The sequence below is a fragment of the Taeniopygia guttata genome, chromosome 24, assembly GCF_048771995.1.
Source record: "Taeniopygia guttata chromosome 24, bTaeGut7.mat, whole genome shotgun sequence".
In the NCBI taxonomy this organism is placed as follows: domain Eukaryota; kingdom Metazoa; phylum Chordata; class Aves; order Passeriformes; family Estrildidae; genus Taeniopygia; species Taeniopygia guttata.
In genome coordinates, this window is record NC_133049.1 from 2,262,376 (window position 1) to 2,278,120 (window position 15,745).

General features: G+C 47.5%; 1 protein-coding gene across 6 annotated transcripts in view; it reads left to right on the forward strand.

Annotated features, from left to right (window-relative positions):
• The first annotated feature begins 3,396 nt into the window (after positions 1-3,396).
• The window catches only part of PKNOX2 (PBX/knotted 1 homeobox 2), a 93,753-nt gene continuing 81,404 nt past the window's right edge, over positions 3,397-15,745 (forward strand). For all 6 annotated transcript variants that reach the window (XM_072918091.1, XM_072918089.1, XM_030291113.4 and 3 more), the window contains exon 1: positions 3,397-3,501. The gene's annotated coding sequence lies outside the window, so the exon portion shown is untranslated. The remainder of the gene's footprint in view (positions 3,502-15,745) is intronic.

Sequence of the window (15,745 nt, forward strand, 5' to 3'; positions counted from 1 at the left end):
CTGCCAGGGTCCCAGACCTGCCAGGGCAGCCAGAGGGAAGCCCTGGATTCCCACATCCCTCCAACCTGCTGCAGTGCTTAAGCCAGGCTCAGCCCCAAGGAAAGGTCCCCAAACCCTTGTCTTGTTTTTAACATCTATCGTTGAATAATTTACTCCATTTTGCTCTCATGCATCTTGCAGAGAATCCCGTCACAGTTTTTCTTAGAGGAATCCGACACGAGCAATAATACAATCTTGGAAAGAGAATTGAATTATTTATAAAGGAGCAGTGAAATGATGGAGACTAAACCTCTATATTTTATGTAATTTGTTTTCTCCTGAAGCCTGTTATGTAAAAATGTAAATATTGCTGGTTATGTGTGTCGCTGCTCTTGCCAAGTGTTTAATATTTTATCAAACCTGCTGCAAGTACTTGTCTCTTTTGGAAAGGACCCGTCCATGTCCTCTGGAATAAGTGCCAGTGAGTTTGTGGCAATTATATATTTACAACACTGACTTCACACGTGCAAAAAAATCTCCCTGAGGTGCCCCTGCTCCAGTCTGGGGCATGGAAATTGCACAACCCCCGGAATTTGGGGGAATTTTTAGGGGAGGGGTTTTAATGTCAGGGAGATTTTCCAGAAATCTGGATTGGGATAGGGATGGGAAAAGGTGTCTGAAGGAGGGTTTCCTGGTTTTGGGGTTTGGACATCCCTTCCTGCTGCAGTCCAGGGTGTGAAGAAGTGAGAAGTGAGCTGGTACCCAAAATCTTCTCAGTAGGGATGCAACCTGGAGATCTGGAAGCTCAGGGTTTGTAGGACGAGACCTGACAAAAAAAAAATCACTCAGCAATGACCTGTTGTAGCAGAAAGATTTTTTTTTTTTTTTCCCTGGGAAAAGAACTACGAGATTGAGTGTGAGAGAATTTTAATTTATCACCAAAAAAATTCCAACAAGCTGGGTGATGAAGTGGCCAATCCAAATGGGAAATGTATTTTTTTAACCAGGCATAATAATTTATGATAATTAACCTCTGGCAAAATCTCTCCAGGGAAGAAGCAGCTTTTGCCTTTGTGAAGGAAAAATCTGGGCCTGGATACTTTCCCTGGAGTTTTAAAGTGAGATTCCAAAACCAGTGGAGGAATTGCTTTGGCAATTGGCAGCAAATTGGGGAAGATAAATGAGGGATGCCCAAGGAGTGAATGTGGGATATTCAAGGATCAAATGTGGGATATTCAAGGATCAAATGTGGGATGCTTGAGGAATGAGCTTGGGATGCTTGAGGAACGAATGTGAGGAGCTCGTTGCTGCTGGCTCCAGAGGAAATATCCCTGCACCACAAGAACCCTAAAATTTTGAGCTCTTGGATATTTTTGGCAATGATGTAGCTTAAAATATGCCCCACATGTGCCTGCTCTTTTACATCCCTGTTTTCCAAGATGAGACGTGAGAAAGATGAGATGCCAAGTGTGGATGATCCAGTGGTCCTTTGATATCACGGTGATGGCTTTTCCATCTGCCTCCCCTCCTCTCTTCCTTTCCAATTCTCCAGCTTCTGCAAAACCCAAAATATTTTCTGTCTGGCATCCCCAGCTGGTTGAAACAACCGGCGACAGCTTTATGGCTCCTCATCTTTGCTCGCTTCTGTGGAATAGTAATAAGGGAGGGGAGAAACGTCCTGCTGGCTGATTTACAAGGCAAGAAATTCCTATAAATCATTCCAACATCTCCAAAGGACTGGGGGGATGCTCTCAGTTCCTGCTGGTTTTCTCAGTGATGCAATGCAGTGATTTTTTTTTTTCTTTTTGGAGGGGAATGGGTGAGATTCATCCCAACCACTGCATCTCTCTCTCTTATTTTATTGATGGATTCCAAGAGGGAGCCATCTATTTTCCCTTGCTCTTCATTGGCCAACCCAAAGGACATCAGTTTGTGTTAGAGCCTGCTCCCAAGTAGAAAGTGAAAACAGCAGAGCAAATATTTTCTGGATGGACTTATTTTTGGGATAAACTAGAAGGAGGGATTTAGGAATGATGATTTTTCAAGAGGCCATTTGTTCTGGAAAACTGTAGAAAAAAAATTAAATTATTTTGGGTTCCTGGCCTTAAATTTAATTTGTTTGTCCCCCTTTCTCCATGCATCCCTGACCCCATTGCCATCCCTAGCACCCCATTTAGTGCCCCTGGCTCGGGCATCCCTCTGTAACTCTTTGGACCCAGTTTTAACATATTCCTTAACCTATTAACCCATTCCAAAAGGAATTCTGGGACTGTTTTGAGTGACTACATCCCCCACCCAATATCTTCGGGAAATGGGGCGAAATTCAGCACTTCTTATTAAATCCGTTCTTGATGGCATTTTTCATTAGGGAAGGGGATGGAAAATTGGGGGAAAAAAAAACACCTGTGGCCAGACTGATCCAGAAGAATCTGTCCCTGTGGCTTTTGCAGTAAAATGTGGGGAAATTTGGCTGTAGGACCCAGTGCTCCCAGTGCCTGTGATTCCAGGGAAATGTCACCTTCAGGTCTTTGGGAGAAAGAAGGGCATGAATTGATGTCTCATGTGGACCAAAATTTGAGTTGGAGATACTCAGACAGGAGCCCGCCTCCAAATTAACAGTATTTAATAGGTTTTTCCAAAATAAGAGTGTTTTGGCTGGGGGATAATACCACAGGAGGAGTTTGGGGTGGGATTTCACTGGGTACCCTAAATGTCGAGGTTGTGCTGGGGGGGTGGACAGGTTTGGCAACCCCCCTGGGGGGTTTGATGGAGGGGGGACTCCGAGGGTGGTGGGTCACCAAGGCCACTGGGGTGGCTCTGAATCCATCTAGGGTGGCAAAAGCTTTCCGGGGAGGGGAGAGTGGCGCGGAAATATGGAGTGGGAGCAGATGCTGTTGGGGGCAATATGCGGTGGGAGGTTGGGGGGCAATATGCTATGGGTGAGGGGCAGTATATTTGGGATGTTAACTGGGGGGGGATGCTGCTGGGGAGGCAGATGTGGCACGGGGGGTCTGGCTGAGGGGAGCAGCGGCAGTGTCCGGGGGACACGGGGGACACCGGGGACACCGGGGACACTGAGGACACGGGGGACACCGGGGGACACCGGGGGACAGCGGGGGACAGCGGGGACAGCGGGGCACACCGGGGACACCGGGGACACGGGGGGACAGCGGGGACACTGGGGGACACCGGGGGACACCGGGGACACTGGGGGACACCGGGGGACACCGCGGGACACCGGGGACACTGGGGGACACCGGGGGTCCGGAGAGGCGGGGGGCGCAGCGCGGGCAGCGCCGGCCGGCAGGGGGCGCTGAGGGGAGCGGCGAGGGGGCGTGGCCGGGGGCGTGGCCTCGGGCGGGGAGGGCCAATGGGGGGCGTGTCTCGGCGTGGGGGGCGTGGCGCCGCGGGCGGTGGGCGGGGCGCGGCGGCGGCGGCGCGGCGGGGCCGGGCGGGCGGGCGGGCGGCGAGCGGCGGCCGCGCTGTCAGGCCGGTGTCGGTGTGATGAAGATTGGCGGGCAGGTAGGGCTGTCACTCACGGCGGGGCCGCCGCGCGGGGGCGGGCGGAGCCGCGGAGCCCGGCGGACAAAGCGGCGCGGGCGGCGGGGCACGTGCGGCGACGGCGGGGACACCCCCCCATCCCCCCCCCCCCCCATCCCCTCCGGTGCGGGAAGTAACTTGCCGTTCCCGCCGCCTCCCCGGCCGTGCGGGGCCGGGGCAGCGCGCCTGTCCGTCCCCCGGTGTCCGGTTGCCCCTGCGGGCTGAGCTCCGGCCGGCTGTGCCACTGCGGTTCTCCGCCGTGCCCCCCTCGGCCGGGCGCGGTAATTTTGGGGGGATGCAGCGCTGGGGGCGGGCTGCACCCCCTGCTCCCCATCCCCCGGCGGGCAGCGGCCATCGCGGGGGGATGTCCGGTGATGGCGGGTTGCGCCCCCCCAGCCGCTCCCAGAGCCCCCAAAGCTTGCAACCCCCCATACAACTTGCAGAACCCCGGGAGGGTGGCGGCGCTTTTCGGGGGGCCGTACCCCGGGTGGCGACCCCCGGCCGGGTGCGGACCCCCCGTTCCCGTCCCTTTCCAGTGCCCCCCGGGGGTCGCAGCCCCCCGTGCTGGCGGGGAGCCCCGGGCACCGGGAGCGCTCCCGGGGCAGGGCTGCAGCCTCCCCCGAGCGGTGTCGGTCCCCCCGCTGCTCGCAGCCCTCTCCCCGGGATGCCAGCCCCCCATGGCTGGCCGCAGCCCCCCCAACTATTCGCGACCCCCGGGGAGGGCCGGTGACCCCCGGCTCGGGGCGTTTGCTGGGGGAAGTCGCCCCCCGTGCCGGGTGGGTTGGGGGGGCTGCAGCGGGGCGCTTTTCCCGCAGCATCCCCGCTGTGCAAGGCACCCACTGGGCTCGGGGTGCCCCCCCGGGACCCCCGGGACCCCCGGGACAGCGGTGCCACCTCGCAGGGCCTCCTGCGGGCTGGCCGCCAGTGCCCGAGCGGCGGCCCTGGCAGGAATGCCGCATCCCGCCGCCTCTCCCGGGACAAACCCTCGGTGCACCCCGAGATTCCCCCGGTGCCGCCTCCCCCGTTCCCCCCAGGGCTCCCCTTTCCCCCCGGAGCGCTCCACGGGACCCCTGGGCAGCTCCCCCCATCCCAGTGTTCATCCACTCCAGAAATCCCTTTTAGTGCCTCTGCAGCAATGCAGGGAGGGCTTCTTCTTCTTAATAATAATAATAATTATCATCATTATTTGAAATTTATCCTGGAATTTTTTGGTTGCATTTCCGTCTGCGGGAGGGTGGCTCTGCCGGTGGCATTGTGCAACTCGGGAAGTTTTGCCGAGGCTTTGAGGTGTCCCTCCACTTCATCCCAGTCCTCGCCAGGTGTCCAAGCTCAACTTGGGCTCCGGCTCTTTGTTTGGGCTCTTCCCGGTTTTTCTCGCTCCCAAGGATCTTTTTTCCCACTATCTCGCCGCCCACCGGGTAACGGGAAACCCTAAACCCGGCAGGATATTTTCAAACTCCCAGCCGGGGAGATTAGATTGAGGAAAGGGGGGGGATGGATTATTTTTGGCTGGGATGCGGGACAGCTGTCTGCCGGGGAGAAGCAGAAAATAGGAGAGGAAATGGCTTAATTTGCTTTTTTTTCAACTTATTTTGCCTTTAAATCCTGAAAGGTTTTGGGGTTGGAGTGGGGAAAAGCAGAGTGTGGCTCAGTGGACCTGGCTTTGATGAAACTTTTGGGCATCATGCCTCCAAAAGCGCTGACTCGGTGTGGCTGGCATCATCCCCTTGTAGAAAAGTGGGTGCTCCCTGTAAAAAAACACCCCAAAACCTTTGGGGTCTGATTTTGGGGGGCTCTTTCCAGTCTCACGTGGATAGGGAGAGGGGTTTGAGTGAATCAATTGTATTTTGGGAGATTTGGGTGAAAAAATAGCGCCTTGTTTTGGGTTTAAGCTATATGCAGCAGGCGGATGATGGGATCAGGATTCCCCCTTATTTTTTTTCCCCTCCTCCCTCCTATTTTATTTAACTCCCTGCACTGAGATTCCTTCGTTAGGAGCAAAAGTTAATTGCTTGAGGCTAATTACAGCAGAGGTTAATAGGGGAGCTGGCAGTGTCAGGAAGAGAAGGAGATGCCGTGTTCCTTTAGCATCCCAAAATTGGGCTTTTTAAAGCACTTTGCAGCCCTAGTCCCTCAAAGCCAGCCCATAAACCCCTTCATTTTAACCTGAGATCTTTATAATATTAGATATTTATTTATAAATAACATTAAACACTCCCTGATATCATGGGGCGAGGGAAAAAACAGGGAGAAAAGTGATGCTGAGCTTCCCTACTGAGCTTGTAGGAACATATTCCATTTTCCCTCCAACATTTTTGGGAGGGGAAAATAAAGGAAATCTCATTTTTTATGGAAATCTCCCATTCTTTAAGGAAATTACCTCTTTAAAATTTATGCCTTTTTTTACGGAATACCTTTTTTTTTAGGGAAAAGTGTTTTTTTTTTGAAGGAAGTCACCTTTTTTTTTAAGAAAATCTCATCTTTTTTCTTAAGTTTTTTTTTTTTTTTAAGGAAATCTCCTCTTTTGGATTAAATGCATGAAGTTTTATTGGGAGAAGAGTGTTTTACCCCTCTGGCACATCAGGAATAACTGTTTATCCAACTCAAGGATAAAACAAGACCTTCATGGGGCAGCTTTGGATTTCGGGTGATTTTGGCTTTTCCAGGGAACTTCTAAATTACTTCTTGTCTTCTTTCCAAATTGATCTCTGAGTGATGATAACAGGGTTTTTTTGTCCTCCCACAAAACTTCAAGTATTGGCTTGGTCCTGCTGGGAAGAACATCCTTCAGCCCTCCATCCTCACCCTCAGGGATGCAGGAGTGCACCTCTGGGTACCATCTGCATCCTGGTTGGGTTTGTGTGATGGATTCTTGAGATATTTCATGAAGATGTGGAGAAAATGAACCTGGGATGCTGGGACACCCCAGTTGGGCACAGCTGATTTTCCTGGGAGCTGCTGTGGCTTGGAGGGAGCAGTGACAGGAGGGAGGTGATGGGGTGGGGAGGCTGAGAGTGGGCGGGAGGGATGTGAGGAGCAGCAGCCCACACTTCCTAAAGTCAGGATGAAACTTCTGCCACATGTCAGAATCTGTGGTATTGATGATTCTGAAATTGCAAAAACTCTCTTGTCTGTCAGCCCCGCTGCCAAAGCAGAAGCCATAATTGGTCTGTGCTGTTTCAAGGTTGTTTATTCTGTTTATCTCTAACATGTTCTGCTGCCCTGCCGCAGCTCTGTCCTGCAGGGCAGCGTGTGGGGCTCTGCCCTCAGTGGGATGGTACAAACATTAAATACCACAAACTACCTGTGCTGGATTTACAATAACGTGCCAATATCTGTCACCTACGTTGGACAGTGTGTCCCCAGCCTGAACCAACAGAAAAATGCCAACACCACAGTGAAACATGGAGGGCATGAAGAAGGAGAAAAAGGACAAGGCACACCCAATTTCCTCCATCTTGTCCCCTTTGGACCCCTCATCTAGAATCCTAAAATTTTACTTTTGCACCCGTGCCACACTTAATTATTACTTATATCAAACACTCAGAGCTTGGAATTCATGCTGTAAGATTGAAAACTCTTTTCCATGGCCAGAGATCACAGCCAGTGTCTCTGGGGGCTCTGTCCAGGGGGGTTCCTGACCCCTGCCAGGGTCCCAGACCTGCCAGGGCAGCCAGAGGGAAGCTCTGGATTCCCACAGCCACAGTTAGGGATAAGCTAAAGGAGATTTGGCATCTGCAGTCCTGGTGGGAAAGGCAGATCCAGCAGCAGCATCATCTTTGTTTTTGCCATGGGTAATGCTGATGCATCCCAGCATCCTGTCCCCCGTTATTCCCCATCCTCACTTCACTCCAGCGTGTGGAAAACTGCTTTTTTGGGGTGTTAGTGGGATAATTTACTGCATCCAGACAATTCCCAGTTGCATTTAATATCCCACACACTGCCGAATAACTCGATTCCCAAATAATTTTTGCCACCACCAAAGGGGGTGTTAACAAATGCCCTCTAATTAGCCCAAAAATAAATTAATTCCCAGCATCATTAGTCAGATCATTAAGATGCCAGCTCCAAATAATAATCCTGGAGAATGGGAATTAATCCTCAATTAAATTTAAACTGGGGTTTATCTCTGCCTCCAGCCCTGGAAGGAGTGGGGGGGTGCTCCAGGTAATGCCCGTGGGCACACCCGGAGGGGAGGGGATGGAACCAGGATCCTGGTGGGATGGAGCCCTGGTCCCAGGGGGATGAGGTTGCCTTTGCCCAGCTGTGGTTTGCAGCTGTATAAATAAGAAGGGAATTTGGCCTCAGTGCTTCCCAACTGCTTCATTATATCCTATTTTTTTGGCTTTTCCTCTTCCAAGGAGGAGCACAAGCCCTGGGTACTTCCAACTCTGGTTAACTGGTGTTTGTTAAATAGTTGAGTTGCAAAAGACCTTCAAGACCATCGGGTCCAGCTGTGAAATCCACCACTAAACCACTTCCCAAAGCACCATGTCTACAATTTTTAATAATTGGTATTTAATTCTTACTTACTTTTATTTTATTTTAATTTCATTTTAATTTCATGTTATTTCTTATTTAATTTTTTGTTTGTTTTCTTTTTATTTTAGTTTTGTTTTTATTTTTGTTCTATTTTTTATCCTTGTTTAATTTTTTTATCTTAATTTTTTCAAACATTTTTATTTCATTTTTTCTGCTTTATCACTATTTAATTCTTTTTTTTTAAACCATGACTTTCATTTTTCAGGCCATGCTTCCCCCACCTTTCAGCATCCTCTGCCACCTGTCCCATCCCTCCCATACAAAGTATAATCCCAAATATCCAAGCAGCCTCACCAAAAAGCCATAAACTCTCAGGTTTAGCACTGCTGATGCTCCCCAAAAACCAGATTATTTTGGTGCAGGTGGAGGAGAGAGTGAAACCCAACTTGTGTAGAGGAGAAAAAAAATTCCCCACGAATGTTTAGTCCGGAGCTTTTGGCTTTAACAAGGTGTTACAAAAACTATGAAAAATGTTATTACTGAAGCCACAGTTTCTGGCCAGGTTTTCCCTTCCCTGGCTGCCAGGATCCCTGCCAGAAATCTCAGAAAGCCAATTAAAAATAATCCAAATTTTGGACCAGCCATGGGAAGTTCTATTTTATGTCTTCCCCCATTTTGTGTTTGTTTGAAGATGTGTTTGGGGGTCGGGTTTTGAGTGGGGAAATCCCGGGGGGAGCAGGAGCAGCCTCAGCCTCCCCAGGACCAGCAGCTCCTCCAGTCTTGGCTTAAAGCTTCGACCCCTTGGAAATTTTTCCATCTCAGGAAAAGCTGATTTTGTTTTCCTTTTTCCCATTTCCTCTTCCTTTCCCATAATTTTCCTCTGTTCCTTCCCCTCTTTTCTCCTTTTCCCCCCACTTTTCTACCTTTTCTCCTTTATTTTTTTTACTATTTTCCTTTGTCTTCTTTTCCCCATATTTTCTTTTTTCCTCTTTTCCCTTTTTCTGTACTTTTTTGTTTTCTCCTTTATTTTCTTTTTTCCTGCTTTTAAAATATTTTCCTTTTTCCTTTTTCTTTGACTATCCTTATTTTCCTTCTTTACCTCTTTAAAGTCTTTTCCCCTTTTTGCTTTGTTTTCCTTTCTTTTTTATTTCCCCTAAAAAAAAGAGGAATGTTTAATGTTTTTTCCCTTTTCCCCCTCCGTCTTTCTCACTCCTATTTTTTCCCTTTGCTGCCCTTTTAAATTTTGTTTTTTTGCTTTTCCTCTTTCCTTTTCCCTTCTTATTTTTTTTTAACGTCTCTTTTTTTTTTCTCTCTTATTTTTTTTAACTTCTCCTTTTTTCCTTTACTATTTTGCCATTTTTCTCCTCTATGCTTTCCCTTTTTGCCCATCATTTTTGGCATCCCAGCTCTGTCCAAGCAGCAAACCCAACATTTTCCAGCCCAGACTCTCTGATGCCACACGCTCTGCCACCAGCAAGGCAAAACTTGGCCAAAAATGGAAAAAAAAATCCAATATATAACCGTAGCAGTTTCTTTTCCCATTACCACATCAGCAGTGTGTTATTCCCAGGATTTTTTTGGTGGAGGCAGGACCAGCCTCTCCCAGCTCCATCACTCCCAGGTACATCGAGGGCACTTTATGGCTTTTTAAAGCCCTTCAAATGTTTTTTTTTAAACACTCCTTGAAGCTTCCAAGGCAAGTTTGAGAATAGCAATTACCAGCTCCCGGCTCCCTGGGCGAATTCCCACGGCGCTGGTGGATGTAAACCACTTTAGACATTTTTAATGCTCCTGAGCAATAAATTTAAAAGGGAATTTATTGTTCCAAGCTGCTAATTTCTCCATCCCAATGCCGCTGCCTGTTGCTGGTGCTGAGCTGGGAGCCTGGATGGAGATTTTGATGCTATCACAGAAAAAAAAAAAAAAAAAGAACCTTTTGCCTGCTTGATTTTTCTCCTTTCCCCCCTATTTTCTACTTTTACCCTGTCTCCACTATCTTACTGCTGCCTCTTTCCTCCTGGTGAGTGAGGCTGATGAACTGAGCCCTCTCCAGGTCTTGTATTTTATTATCCCCTTCATCAGCTCATAATAAATAATTATAAATAATTATAAATAATTATAAATAATTGGCTCAGGCATTTTGGGTGGAGGTCTCCCCTCCAGACCATCCTGCATCCCATTCTCTCCATCCCACCTCTTGCATCCTGCATCCCCTCCCTGACCTTGCTTTGACTTGCCTAATTTAGATAGAATTATTCAAAAAACCCCCAAAATCTGGATTCTGAGGAGATGAACTTTGCTGGAGGAGTTAAAAAAAAAAAAAAAAAAAAAAAAAAAATTCTTATTATTTTTTCTATCTCAATCCCAAGAAAATCCCATTTATAGAAAATGCCTGCAAAGGTCTTTTAATGCATTTATGTGCAGAAATTGGTTTCTTTATATCTTGCTGACAGATCCAAGGTCTCATAACTCCTGCAATTAATTAATTGCTCTGAGACAAAAATAATGAAGTGGGGCCCTTTGTCAGTGGGATGGTAAAGAACAAACTTAACTATCATAAAAAATGAACCAAAAAATAGTAATAAATGCTCAATAACCAATAAAAAGTAAATAGTAATTAAAGATAATAACATTGATTAAATACTAAATTGTTGTTTTCTTATAAGGTGATGCTGGTGTGATTTTTAGATTTCGAGTTTTTTAGGTCCTTGTCCAACTTCAGGGATGCTGGTGCCAGTTTTAGGAATTCCAGGGCAATTTTCATAGATTCAGTTTTAGTGGTGCTCCTTCAGTTTTAGGAATGATGGTGCAACTTTAGGGATGCTCATCTACCTTTTGTGATGCTGATCTCATTTTAATGATGCTGCTGCAGTTTCAGGGATGCTGTTGAAATTTTAGAGATTTTAGGGGCGCAGGTGTAATTTTAGGGATTCTGATGCAGTTTCAAGAATGCTGGTGTGGATTCAGTGATGCTGGTCCAACTTTAAGGGTACTGATGCAGTCTTAGGGATGCTGCTGCAATTTTAGGGCTGCTGGTGCAGTTTTAGGAGTGCTGGTGCAGTTTTAGGGATGCTGGTGCAGTTTTAGGGATGCTGGTGTGGGTTCAGTGATGCTGGTCCAACTTTAGGGGTACTGATACAGTTTTAGGGATGCCTATCCATTTTTAAGTGCTGCTCCTCTGATTTTAGCAATACTGCTGCAATTTTGTGGGTGCTTATTCAAATTTGAGGCTGCTTGTGCGATTCTGATGCATTTTTGCCAACACTTGTCCATTTCTAGTGATTCTCCTCCAGCTCCTGGCTGCGACTCCCCCAGACCAGGACCCCTCATGGGCATATTTCCCATTCCCACTATTTTCCCCCATACAAATCTGACCCCCCCAGTCCCACTGTCTCAACCATCACTTTTTATCAAGTTTTTTTTTTCCACTCTTTTTGAGCATTTCAGTGTTTTCTCCTCATACCAGGAGCCACCTCTTGCTGTTGGGGAGCTTTTCCTTCTTTTTAACGTGACCTTTGCCACCTTAATCCCACCCTGTATCGTGCTAAATCATTCCTCCTTGCCTAAACAACCTCAAAAAGGTTTTGGTTTTTTTTCCTTCTTCTTTCCCTTTTAAATTTAACACCCCAAACAGTAGAGCTGAAGGTCCTGGTGAGAATATTTATGCTAAAACCACTAAATAAAGCGATTTAGTAGCATCTTTAATAGCTGAGTACCTGGCAAGTGGCCAAGGTTATCTTAAGGTAGAGACATCAGGGGGGGTTATTTTCCCTGCAACCATTTATGCAGGGATTTGGCTCAACAGGGGGAAAAGCCAGAGAAATTCCCAGTGCTGTTATCCCTGCAGGAATTACTGGGAGCGTTTTCACCCTGAGTTAATTGTGCTTGGAGAGGGGCTCGGTGCAGCAGGACTGGGATAAACTGGGAAGGGCTCAAGGATTGGGAAGTGGCTGAATTGGAGTTCCAGCCTCTGGTTTGGTTAAATTTGGTGTAAATCTGGTGAAAATCTGGGCAGGGATGGGGTGAGACTCCGCTGCAAGGGGGGGTTTAATTCCCTTAGCAAGGCTCCCATCGCCCAGCTGCTCCAGCCACGCATCCACACCCCAGTGCTGCCCTGGGGGGCTGCCCCCCATCCCATGGCATGGCTGCTGTGGGGTGGGGGCACCCCCTGCCCCCTGCAGCACCCCTGAGCCCAGCAGACAGAATCCCACCCTTTGTTTCCTGTTGGCCAGCTCTGCTTTGGGAGGCTGGAGCGCTCAACAAGCCCCTCTTTGTGCTAATTTAATTAATGGCCGGGGCTGAGGGCAGTGGGGATGAGACATGGTGGCTATAAATACCTGCTGGGGGGTTAGGGGGGGCTGCCAGCCCAGTGGCAACTCAACCAGGATCGAATTAATTTCAATTAATTGACTCAGAATCAAACCCGATTGATGGATTGATTGATACTCGAAAGCCAAAGGTTGATTGGGTTCTAATAGGAAGTTATCGATGGATCAATTTGTCATGGAAAGTCAGGAGTTGGTTTGCTCATCATAAAAATTTATTGGCTGATTCGGGGTAGAAAATTGTGGGTTGATTGATTTATAATGGGAAATGTGTTGATTGATTCATAATAGAAAATAGCGGGTTGATTAATAGTAAAAAAGTATGGATTGATTTATACTAGGAAATTATTGATGGATTTATAATAGAAATTAATGGATTGATCGGGGTGTAACAGAAAATATTGATTTAAAATAAGAATAGTGGTGATTTATAACAGAAAATTATTAATCAATTGATTGCTAAGAGGGAATTATTAAGCAGGAGAGCAGTGTGAGTGCTGGGCACTTTTGGGGGAGGGAAATCTTGTCCCCCATAGCAAAGTGCAGCTGGTGATCAACTTCTTCATGCATTCCTAAAGGAAAATAACTTTTCTCCTGCAAACTAAACATCCCAGTGGTGATTTCCAGGGAAAAAATCCCCTTGGATACACATGCACACGCTCCTGGTGCTGCTCCTGCCAGTGCCTGATGCATGAGTTTGGTGCATTTTCAGTTTCCTGGAAAATTCCTTGTCCCTGTGCTGGGCTTTTTTCTTTTTGGTTACAACCTGAATTTCAAACTTTACATTCCATTTGCAAGGGAGGAAGGGGAATAACACGGAGATGGGTTCTCTAAAGCTGCAGCAATGCAGTCGAAAAGAAATTTGAAACTTGCTGCTGAGTGAGTTTTAGCTGCCAAAAGTGATGCTGATCTGAGATGATTTTTCTATAAATGAAAAAAAAACCCTATAAATGATAGTTTACAATGAAGAGATTGGGATATGTTAGCAAACTTTTATTATGTAATAGAGTATAATATATACAATACATTTAATATATTTTATATATAATATATATAACATATAATAATAATAAAAATACAATCAATACAATTAATAGAAATCTGTCTAATATAAAATTATTTTAATGTACAATAAAATTAATCAGTGGCATGGCTGCAAGAATGGGGATAATCCTAAATCTGAGATTTTTGGCTCCAGACAGCAAAAATCCCCATTCAGCTCATTGCACAGTAAGGGAGAAGAAATCAGTGAATAACAGTTTTCTTCCAAATTATTTTGCTATTTTGGCACATGGAGCATCACATCTTTCTGCTGCTCTGGGTAAGGAGCCCTGAGCATGTCACTGGCAGGGACTAAGTGCATAGTTCTTATTTATTTATTTGTCATGTCCATGGGAAAACTCCCCAAATGCAATATAAACATCCACCAAATCCCTCTGTGATCCCAAGCTCTGGATCTCAGCTGCATCTTTGTGTCCACTGTACCATCAATTAACACGATTTCCAAATATTTGGCGAATTCCAAAGTGCTTTTTGCCCCTGGTGTGCACTTATTCTCTTTCCTAGAAATAAAATAAGGCAAATCATTAACACCAACGATTTGGGTGCCTGTTATTATATTTAACATTTCTATTTCCATTCCCTTTAAGACGGGGTGTAGTCCCCGTTTATTTTAGGGATGCTGGGTGCGTGTCACATGAAACGGAGGGGAATTGTTGGTGAAATGATATCCCCAACCCTAAAATAGCTGCGTTCCAGCACGGCCCCGCAATCCCCCGCTGGATCCTGCAACCTGAGCCCGGCCGGGCCAGCCCTCCCTGGGTGACATCCCGGCTTTATTTACACCAGCTCGCTCCTCCTTTTGCTGTCGGGACATCCAAACAGCTCCTGCCTGCAGCCCTGGCTTGGTTTTCCACGTGAACAGCTTGAATCCTTGTGGGAAAAATCTGGGAATTGAGTGTTGGGTGCCTGATTTGCTCCCTGTGCTTAGGGAGCTGGAGCATCCCTGCTCCAGCCTGGGATAATCCTGTATCCTTCCTCACAGGGAGCTGAAACATCCCTGAGCATCCCTGGTCCAGCCTGGGATAATCCTGTATCCTTTCTCACAGGGAACTAGAGCATCCCTGCTCCAGCCTGGGATAATCCTGTATCCTTCCTCACAGGGAGCTGGAGCATCCCTGAGCATCCCTGCTCCAGCCTAGGATGATCCCTGTATCCTTGCTTGGTGCCCCAAGCACAGAGAGCTGGTGTATCCTTGAGCATCCTTGGTCCAGCCCAAGATGATCCCTGTATCCTTTCTCCCTGTGTGCACAGGGAGCTGGAGCATCCCTGAGCATCCCTGCTCCAGCCTGGGATGATCCTGTATCCCTGCTCACAGGGAGCTGGAGCATCTCTGAGTATCCTTGGTTTGGCCTGGGATGATCCTGTATCCTTTCTTACAAGGAGCTGAAACATCCCTGAGCATCCCTGGTCCAGTCTGGGATAATTCTGTATCCCTGCTCACAAGGAGCTGGAGCACCCCTGAGCATCCCTGCTCCAGCCTGGGATGATCATGTGTCCTTTCTCACAGGGAGCTGAAGCATCCCTGCTCCAGCCTGGGATAATCCTGTATCCTTCCTCACAGGGAGCTGGAACATCCCTGAGCATCCCCAGTCCAGCCTGGGATGATCCTGTATCCTTCCTCACAGGGAGCTGGAGCATCCCTGAGCATCCCTGCTCCAGCCTGAGATAATCCATCATTCCCACCTTCCCCAGCCCTAGGTAGCTCCTCAACAATAGGAGTATTTTTAAAAAGATAATCCCCCTGGGCATTTTCAGGAAAAAAAAATTGGGATTTTTCCTATAGGAAGAAGCTCCCCACCTCCAGTGGGGTTTGGGGTGGTTGGAGGGAGCCACCCCAGACAGGAGCTGGGAGTGGGGCCTGGCTGTGGGGTGCTGGCAGGGCGGCTGGCCTCTCACCCCCAGGATGGTTTGGGCCATTGATACAAACCACTGGCTTTTACTGGGGTGTTAACTGGGTTTGTTTTTGGCTCCTGGGCAGGGCCATTTGATTGGAAAATGCAGATAATTTGAATTTTTCCAGGTGTTGATGATGTCCACTCACATCTGTATTTGCACAACTTCACAGAAATAGTCCACATCCACTTCTAATCGCAGTTTTCCTTTACTCCTACCCAAATTCATGGGCAAAAGTATTTATTTATTTATTTATTTATTTATTTATTGTTTTGTTTTGGTCCAAAGGGAAAATTTGGGATGAGTCTTACCTCCATCTCTTTAGGAGCAGGGATATATGTGCACTGGATTTTTGTTCCAGGGCAAAGCAAAAATCACAAAGTAATTAAATTTCTACTGGGATGGAGCAGGGCTGGGGGAAAAGTTGGATGGGAGAGGGTGAAAATAGGGATTGGGAATCCCTG